Below are 10,616 nucleotides of genomic sequence, written 5' to 3'. Positions count from 1 at the left end.
GGTGCACTTTGAGCGGACGACGTTTTTAGCTTGCCTAGGAGCACGCGAATGGCGTTCATCATTGATCGAAGCATCGCGATCACTTGTTTGTCCTCTTCAGGCAGTTATCGGCGGGAGGTTCAGCAGTCGTGGTTGCCGATGTGCGCTGTGGCTTTGCGGGTGGCTGTGGTCTTGGCAACCTAGGCCAAGCTGCATCAACCGCAGTCTCACTTTTTCCAGCATTCTGGTTCCTATCAGCCGTGACCGGTCTGGGCGGCAAGGGCGGTGGAGCCGGTGGATATGCGACAGACGCGGTAGAGACGCTGATTTTCTTCAACGAACGTCGGCGACGATATCGCCGCTTTCTGATGGTTTTGGCAGCCTCTCGGTGAGACGAATGGTCTCTCGCCATTTGTTTTAATACAGCCAGCTCCCTTTTCATGTTTGGGCAATCCTTTGACGAAGCTTCATGGGGCCCATGACAATTCGAGCATTTAAGAACAGTGGCCCTGCAATCATCCGCGGAGTGCGTTTCAGCGCAGCGAGAACACACTGCTGCATTCTCGCAAACGCTTCTCACGTGGCCCAGCCTCATGCATTTGAGGCATTGTAGTGGCTTCGGTACGAAAGGTCGCACAGGATGTCGAAAGTGGCCTACCTTTACATATGAAGGTAGACAGTCTCCCTTGAACACTATCTTCAAACAGCGTGAGCTGCCCAGGCGGGTAACACTCGCGATGACATCAGCTTCACTGGCTGGTTTCACAAGAACTTCCAAGTCGGAGCTGGGAATCGCCGAATCTACATCGTAGATGACACCGGTGACGATGTCAGAGCCGAGCGGGATGTGGGAACGGACCTTCATTCCATCCAGGTCGGTGACGTTGCGCAGGGTATTCAGTGCGGCTGCATGAGTAACGTCGATCGCCAGGACGTTCTTGCGCGTGTTTACTCTGATGTCGACAATTTCATTCGGCACCAGTGCCTCTAGCAGCACCGAAACGGTTTGCCTGTTGAGGCGTTTCATGTTCCCGTTGGGTACAGCAGGAACAAAGAGGATGGTGTTGGTCGCAGGCCTCTGTTGTGGTCTTTCATTCAATGTGCTCGAGGACGAAGAGGTCCTGGTGTTGCGTCTCTTCGCCTTACGGCTCATAACAAGTTCGAAGTCGTCATCGTCGGAGGCCTCCTCGCTGCTCAGTGAGTAGATATGGGTGTCCTCGCTGTCAGAGTTGCTGTGAGGGCCAGTCCGCTTTCTTGACGCGGCCACCGCTGACGTCGCCGAATCTGGCAGACGTCCGGGTTGGTCCGCGTCCATCGCCCACGAACAAAGAATCGACTTCTCAGAGGTACACGTATAATTCCACAAAATGGCAAGAGATACTCAAAAAACGTTCTGCCAAGCAGACAGTTCGTCGTCGTCCTCTGCTCCAAAGAAAACATATGTATGTGCTCCAAAGAAAACATACAAGAAACGTTCGGCGTGCATGCACCTGCTCGCTAGGGCAAAGCAAACGTGTTCTCCACTGTGCAATATGCAGGCTTTTTTATACCCTCCACCATCCGGGTGTTCTCCCCCTCTCCTGACCCCACTGCAGAACAGGGCAAACCTGGCGAAGTAGTGAGGGTTGGTAACAGCAGTGAAGGTTAGTGGTCGTCGCTGGGTTGGTCGCAAGGCGGCACGGCAGGTTTCGCACATTCCTCGGACCCACGCGACAGACACGTCTGTTCGTTTTGATGAGCGAGATCGTTAGGCAACCCGTTTACCATGTGTTTGAACGTGTACTGAGCATGGCCCCTAAAAGTGAATCGCTACAGATTCACAGATTATTCCAATCGCGTAAGCATACTTAGGTGACTGTCAATTTTGTTGTCAGTTCTGTTAAACTGGGCTAGCACGTGTTCTCGCTGTGGTTTCTGTGGTTTCTTCGCTTTATGTACCACTGCCTGCATCTCGAAGCATGTATCCATGATTTTCATGTATTTGTCGTTAATGTCACCTGCGAGAACATCACGGGAGCTTTTGCAGACAGACTTTCGGGACTTGCTCGTCAGTGCGTGAACGACAGCGTTTCAGCAAAAAACACCTTGCACATCCGCTACGTTCTTTCACAAAATTGTACCTCATGCTGCTTTAACGAATTTTTGTATTCAGAAACGAAGCTCACGAATGCAGCTGTGCAGATTCGAGCATGTTGTATCGAGTTTTTGACACAATGATAAAACCTCTATGCCATTGAAAATGTTTTCACCAGAAGGGAATTTGTAATTTTGTTCTTAACCAAAAGTTCAGCCTAACAATGTTTATTAACAAAGAGCTCGGTGCATGCTTTCTTCACAGCATCAGCTTTTTCTAATTTACCAATGACGCGCGGTGCTCTTAATGCGCATTGTTGTGTCATCGGGCTTGCCTTGCAATAGCTGATGTTTTACGATGTTGTAGGCTATTTCAAAAATTTTGGAACTGCGGCTTCAAGTTTGTTTTCTGTTTCCTATATTTCTTTCCAGAGCCACGCCTTGGGATTAACCACCCGACACGGTGGCTTAGCGGCTGGTGTTGCGCATCTGAGCATGAGGTCGCGGGATCGAATCCCGGCCACGGCGACCGCATTTCGATGGGGGCGAAATGCAAGAACGCCTGTGTCCCGTGCATTAGGGACACGTTAGAAATCCCCTGGTGGTTAAAATTAACCCTGAGTCCCCCACTACGGCATGCATCATAATCAAATGGTAGTTTTGGCACCTAATAATTTATTTTATTGCGATAGCAATTATATGGACACTCCAAAGCAGATTTCTGCCGTCGGCGTCGCCGTCGCCGTCGCCGTGAGGTTCCGTATAACGTCAATGGAGATGAAATCGTCGCCGCGCGCCGCCGAACGCTGTATGTGCGAGTGAAATGGCGCAAGGGACGCGTGCTTTCACGGGGAGTGAACCCACGGCGGAGAACAAACGCGCGTTCTGCGCCGTGCTCCCTTAAGGGCTACGGAAGTAGGCGTCTCTTTCCTCCTTTACAATCACCATATATGTAGAGCAAACGCGCCTTCTTCCGACGCACGAAATGCCGTGGGGGGGAGGGGGAGGGAAGAGAAGCGAGGTTTAGCTGCGGCACCAAGTGCCTATTTATATCAGAGGCTCCGGCAACAGTCACCAACGCCGCACGCATTTTGTGCGAACGCGGGCAAAACGCCGACGGCGTCGACAACTGTTCTGCGTGTTGCCGGTGCTGCTGCATGTCCAAGTTTATACAGCTGATAAAGCTACTATCATTACTCCGTATAGCTCTCTACAAATTTGCTATCGCAATTGATGCTTCGCCTTTCAGGTGAAACTGCGACAACTTTTTCTTATTCCATGGCTCTTTGTGTGGTTTTTTACTTGTTAGTGAGCTTCTTTGTCAACCCCCAAGTTTCTGCCCCATATGTTAGCACAGATATAATGCACTGATTGTACAATTTTCTATTCAACGACAGTGCTAAGTTCCCGATCAGGATTTGGCAATGGCTGCTGTAGGAACTCCTACCCATTTTTATTCTGTAAATTTACTTCTCATGATCAGAGTCCCCTGTGAGATAAACGGGGGTGGGGGGTACTCCTGTAGAGACTGTAGAGGCTGACTCCTGATCCTGAATTCTTGTTCTCTTGCCAGGCCGTTGAACATTATATTTGTCTTCTGCAAATTAATCAATCTCACTTTTACACTTTCTCGGTTAAGGTCCTCGCTCTTTTGTTGTAATTCGTTCCCAGGGTTGCTGAACAGGACAATGTCATCTACAAACTGAAGGTTGCGGAGATATTCGCCGTTGATCCTCACTCCTAAGCCTTTCCATTCTAAGAGCTTGAATACTTCTTCTAATAATGCAGTCAATAACATTGGAGAGATTGTGTCTCGTTTTCTGACCCCTTTCTTGATAGGTAACTTTCTACTTTTCTTGTGGAGGACCAAGGTATCTGTGGGATCTGTGTAGATATTTGCCAAGATATTGCCGTGTGCCTCCTGTACTCCTTGATAATGCAATGCCTCCATGACTGCTGGTATATTTACTGAATCAAATGCCTTTTCATAATCTATGAGAGCCCTATAGAGAGGCTGATTGTATTCCGAATATTTCTCTATTACCTGATTGAAGACATAGATGTGATCCATCGTAGAATATCCCTTCCTGAAGCCAGCCTGTTCTCTTGGTTGACTGAAGCCGTGTTGCCCTGAGTCTCGGAAATTATCTTGGTGAATATTTTATACAATAATGAAAGCAAGCTAATGGGTCTATAATTCTTCAGTTCTTTAACGCCTTCCTTCTTATGGATTATTATAATAATGGCATTCTTCTACCTCTCTGGTATACACTTGAAGTCGTGAGGCATTACGTATAAAAGGCCGCAAGCTTCTCAAGCATGATATCTCCTCCATCTCTGATTAAATCGACTGTTATTTCACCTTCTCCGGCAGCTTTTCCCCTGGTCATATCCTTCAAGGCCCTTTCAACTTCATCGCTAGTTATAGAAGGAGCGTCTGTATCCGTTTCATCTCTACTTCGGTAGAAGGTAGCGTGACTGCTCTGGGAATTGTACAGGTCACTATAGAATTCTTCCGCTGCTTTTACCATATCATCGAAATTGCTGATTAAGATTGAGGAAGAGAGCGGTCCGGATCAGAGAGCAAACGGGCATAGCGGATATTCTAGTTGCCAATAAGAGAAAGAAATGGAGCTGGCCAGGCCGTGTAATTCGTACGCTAGATAACCGGTGGGCCATTAGAGTTACGGAATGGGTGCCAAGAGAAGGGAAGCGCAGTCGAGGGCGGCAGAAAACTAGGGGTGGTGAAATGAGGAAATTGGCAGGTGGTAATTGGAATCAGCTAGCGCAAGACAGAGGTAATTGGAGATCGCAGGGAGAGGCCTTCGTTCTGCAGTGGGCATAAAAATAGGCTGGTGATGATGATGCTGATGGTGACCCCAGAATTCATAATTCCTTGTGATCAACCAAGGTCATGACACAAAATCAACAGCAATAACTACACCTGGAAAAGGTGCTAAACCTTGAGAATCGGAACATAGAAGCCGACTGGGACATTTCTGTACAATTTCTTTTCCAGCTCAAGCATTATTTCTTCGAGTATCCAAATTAAAGTGAGCTGTGGCGTAGTGAGAGCGCGCTGCGCAAACATTCTCATGCTCCAGAACTAGCACTCTGTGTTCATTTCCTGCCTCGCAGCTCAAGCATCCAGCTATTCTCCAGTGTTGATTTCACCAATATTGAAATGATAGCCAGAAATGTCTTTTGTCTACAACACTGCCAGAAAGCTCTTTGGTGCAACAAACCAGTCAATTCTACCCTCTTACTTAATTACCATAGTCATTTATGTCAGGATGTCTGTTGATGAAAACGTCACTCGCCAGTATTCTAGAATAAAGTGTTTGTTTATGCTTCCATTGCTGTTATAATGCAAGGAGTACACACCAAGCTTACTTTTTATTATTGTGTTTATTGTAGGGCCCTAGGTATGCAAACTTACTGCAAAGAAAGTGCAATAGACGAAACATTTTTGCACTACGTGGTTTCAGTGCATTGCATGTCGTTCATATTGCATACTCGAAGATAGTTTGCCAATGAGTTATATTGGTATTTATTGCTGCACCGTAGCCTACCGCTTGACAATTACACTTGTTCTTAATTTCTTTCTATCAATTGCCCGCGTATATTTGCTTGGACTGATTCCCGTCTTCGCTCTTGAGCTGCAGTGACTTCTGTAATATGCTTCCAATAACAGCTAATATGGTTTCGTGTTGGCATCAGCTGCTGCTATGGTTTTTTGGCCAGCTGTCTTTTTCAGGGTGTTTTCAATTTTTCTTGCTTCTGATGAAATTTTTAGCAAGTAAACTTTAAAGTAACTGGTGCGTGATAAAGCAGGGAGACTCTGCAGCAAGAATCACTTGAACGACACTTTTTGAGTGAACAACATTCCGTCGTGATTCCGTAGCCATCATTCTGTCGTCACGCACACGTCGGTATTGCGCAGACGTCTTACCGTCACGCCGTCGTTTTTATCCCGTTTTCATCATGTGAACATTGTCCATGCACATTCACGCCGTTGTCGTCAAACATGCGTGGTCGACGTGCTGCCGTCATGGTCGTACAATCTTCGTCATTCGGGCTGCATCAAGGTATTGCTGTCATGTCGTCGTGGTCATACAGTCGTGATACCATTGTCGTCATGCAGTTATACCATTGTCTTCAGGCTTTACAAAAACAGCGCTACAGCGGACGGAGGACATGATGCCCTGCCCACACTTCTCTTCATGCAATCTTTGTTTCAGCATTGTCATATCCCTTTGTTCCGCTGTTTTAGGTAAAAAAGCGGTTCCTTTCGTCGGGGGCTTGCGAGGCTTTTGGTTCCTAGGAACCATATACACTCAAAAGCGTTATGACAGTAAGCACGGGAGTGCGTGCGGCTCGGCACATACAAGACAGTCAACCGAGGGGCTGGCGGTCTCTCATAGTTCGCACGTTTAGCGCACCCCCTCCCAGATAACGCTCGATCACGCGACGTCTGCTGCAGTGAACTATGTCACGCCGCCAATAATAATGCTCATAATGCTTGCATTCGTGAATATCGATGTGCTCAAATTCCCGCTCTTCTTCTCCCCTTTCATGGGTAAAAAAAAAGGGCTGCACATTTCGGAGCACTTCCACTATAATATGAATACGTGGTCTACCGCAGCAGGCAACCGCGCGATAAAGCACTAGGGGGAGTGCGTCCGCCTGTACGTACAAACTACCAAAGCGCGCTAATGTCTCCCTAGAGCACTCGGCTTGTACTGTGCGGCACGCGCTCCCGTGTTCACTGTCATAAACGTTTGGCTGTATACGCAGGATTGCCTTCGAAGGCAGCGGGAATGAGCTTTTACTGCTTGCAATTCTTCTTGTAGTGTTTATTAGAAAAGTGGCGGCTGCACACACCACAGGGAGCGGACCGATCACTGACACTAAACTTCTCGCGAGTTATGTTGGGCAACCATCGTGCACGGGGTTCACATGAAAACTGATGAAATTATATTCAGGGCTTTTAAAGTGCACATGTTAACACAACAGTTAACCATCGCTGCAGAATACGCTTGCTAATATGGTTGCTTTTCTGAACGTGCGCTTATCGTCAAAACAGCTCTTCGCCTCGAAAAAGCGGTCGAAATAATTCACTGCAAACGACACCCGCCGGGGTGGCTCAGACAGCTAAGGCGTTGCGCTGCTGAGCACGAAGTAGCGGGATCGAATCGCGGCGGCCGCATTTCGATGGAGGCGAAATGCAAAAACGCCTGTGTGCTTGCGTTGTAGTGCACGTTAAAGAACCCCAGGCGGTCAAAATTAATCCGGAACCCTCCACTACGGCGTGCCTCATAATCAGAACTGCTTTTGGCACGTAAAACCCCAGAAAGAAGAACTTCAAACGCCACAAACACTGTTTTAATTCCGTCTCTTCACACGCTGTCCAAACGCCAGCGCTGCGAAATCGGCTATAGCATCCCTTCAGACGCATGCGCTGTCGGTGTCTTGTTTCATGACATTTGTTTGTGCGATGTCATCCTCAAAATTCCGAGGAATAAGTTTGTCAAGAATGTAAGACAAGCTATGAGCAACTTTAGTAGTAGAATGGTGTGGCAATATAACCTGGGATATACCGCATGCCCAGCTCCATTTATTCCTGCTATTAAGAGGAAAAAATGGAGCTGGGCAGGCCATGTAATGGGTAGGATGGATAACCGTTCGACCATTAGAGTTACAGAATGGATACCAAGAGAAGGCATTGGAGGACTGCAGAAAACTAGGTGAGGTGATGAAGTTAGGAAATTTGCACACTCAAATTGGAATCAGCTAGCAGAAGACAGGGGCAATCGGAGATCTCAGGGTGAGGCCTTCGTCCTGCAGTGGACAAATATAGGCTGCTGCTGATGATGATGATACGCATGCCTTATAGCAAAGGCGTGGCATATACACATACCTAAATATATGCGGGCATTTTCGCTCACGGGATGCCGGCGCCAACGCCAACACCGGATTTTCTGCGACATGGGGCCCTTAACGCTATTGCATTAAAATTAGTTTATTGAGATCATCATAGTGTGCACGGTCTTCTTTGTTATTGCTTATCTCTTAAACTAAGGCAGTCTTGGTTTCAAGGGTACAGTATAGGCTTCATAAGAAATGAAAGCAAACTCCTAGTGGGGATTTTCTGCGATAATGTTTTTCTGGCGTCTGATCTTTGGTAGCGCTGTGACGCGGGGATGTGTTCTCGGGATTAGCATTTTGAGCTTACTTCCCCCACTACAGATTGCAAATAAGAAAGTCCTCAGTAATACGCTGCGTCGCTTCCGTTTACATTATGTATTTTCTGTACAGAAAACTGCTGGCTGACTTGTGGCCACAGCAGGAGTAGATTTTAATGCGAAAGCATTATATGGTCCCATGAGGCAGAAGGTTCGGCGTAATCAAGCGATTAAAAAGATGTTAAGAAATGCTTGAATTGATGTCATATTTCTTAGGGAGGTTTTTGTAAACAAAGTGAATTAATGGCTTCGAAAAGAACATTTGGTACGTTTAGGACTAGGTGGTACTTGAACCCTGGCCGCCGGAGTACGAGACGAGCGCGTTTCCCTGACGGCACGGTGACTCCATTATTCTGGCTTTCCAAAGCTGTGCCTGGTGCTTGCGTGATTGCACGTGTGACGTCGCAGTCCCCTGGGTGACTAAAGGCGTGGCCTAGTGCGTGTGTCATTGGAAACGTGATGGTGGAGACAATGGGAGGAGGTGCGCCACGTCATGAGTGTATAAAACGGGCGCGCTGCTTGCCGCTCGTCACTTGCTCTTCGGATTTCATCGGTGCGGTCTCTATGGCGATGGACTCGGAAGCGTCTACCTCAGCAGCAGATGCGAAACGTGAAGATGATGAAGAAGATGACATAATTACGACAGACCTTCCGTTAGGCATCTTAAGTGCCTCCTCTATTTTTCCTTTCTACAGTTTGATTATTACAAAGACTTTTCAAAGAGAAGAAAACTAAAAAAACAAAAGAAGTACAGTGCACAATGCTAGGGACTGCGTACCTCGCAATTAAAGCAACGATAACTTTTCCCGCGGATAGAAGAAAATATGAGCAACGAACCATTTGCGGTATAAGAAGCCTACGAAGAACCAATGCTTATATACAAGCGTTGCATTGCTGTAGTGCTAATCGAATTGACGTCAATAGTAATTGTGAGATATATTCTGCCGGCATTTTTCTGGTAGCGCGTGTTGTGATTTAGCCCCTTTATATTGACCGCTCTTCTTGAGGCACACGTGTCCGGCGCCTGACCTCACCGGGAACTAGCGTGCTTGATGAGGGCGGAAAGCAAAAGCTCTCGTGTGCATTGCATTGGGTGCACGCAAAAGAACCCCAGGCCATCAAAATTACTCCAAAGTAGAACACTACGGCGTGCCTCATAATCATAACGTGGTTCTGGCGCGTAGATTACCAGATTGAATTTTTCTTTTAACGCACTGTTCATGATGTGCATAGGCCGTGGAGAATGCAGGAGACAAAGTAGGGACAGGCCCTGCGTCACGTTTTGAAGCCGGATGTGAAGGCTGTGCCACCTTAGTGGGACGAATATTTGAAACGACAACAAGGTTGGACAAACGGGCCTAAACGACCGACTAGGGATAGTTGCTTGAATTCTGAGCGCGAAGCCGGCAGTAACGTAGCAGCGCATGCAATTTTGTGTGCAGTTGGACACATAATTTCGTGCAGCGCAGGATTTTTAGGCACTAGAAAAAGCAAAGAACGCGCGCATGTTTAGAAGCGTATGCAATGCATCAGAGAGGCCCCAGGTGTGCAAGCGCGCCATCGGTTGGTCTGCTTGACGAGGAGTTGAAGCATTTAAACAGTTTGGTCACCTCAACAGGTGACAGAACTGTGTGCTCCCGGTGGTGTACCCTGTGTCGCGTTCCATTTTGCATCGAAGTGGATGGAGTATATCGAAGATACTTCTAGTCGCTTCTTTTCCATATGCCGGGTGTTCAAAATTAAGCTTTACGGAATTTTAGAAATCGCCTGTGGCAGGTAGCATAACTGTTATCATTGAGCTGAGTTATTCGATGCAATGGACAGTAGTAGCACGAAAAATCGAAACACATATTCAGCTAAATAACAAAAAATCAGTAATTACCTTCTTAGTTATTGACATTACGACCATATATTGCAATTTCCTAATTGTAGCCGGTGAGCTTGTCAGGCGTATCCACTTGGTATGAATTTCCAGAATGACACCAGTTTATAGACATGCGCCATCAAGCTTCCCGTAAAAATGCCTTGTTGTTCCGCTTACTTTTTTAGCAAAATGCTGTTTTATACATTGAAGCACAAAAGTAGCTGGAGCGCCCATGTATTTCGTCCCGCACTTTGGGAAATAATATCTCGATACTGGTGTCATCCTGGAAAATAATCCCAAGTGGATGCGTCTTGCAAGCTCAAGGGCTACAATGCGCAAATTGCAATATGTGTCGTAAAGTAAATAACTAAGCAGTAAATTGTTCAATTTTTTAAAATAGTTGAATATGTGTTTCGATTTATCGTGATACAAATATCCGCCTCATCGAATAACCC

Source organism: Dermacentor silvarum, chromosome 7, assembly GCF_013339745.2.
Source record: "Dermacentor silvarum isolate Dsil-2018 chromosome 7, BIME_Dsil_1.4, whole genome shotgun sequence".
Lineage (NCBI taxonomy): Eukaryota > Metazoa > Arthropoda > Arachnida > Ixodida > Ixodidae > Dermacentor > Dermacentor silvarum.
Note: the sequence above shows the minus strand (reverse complement) of the source record.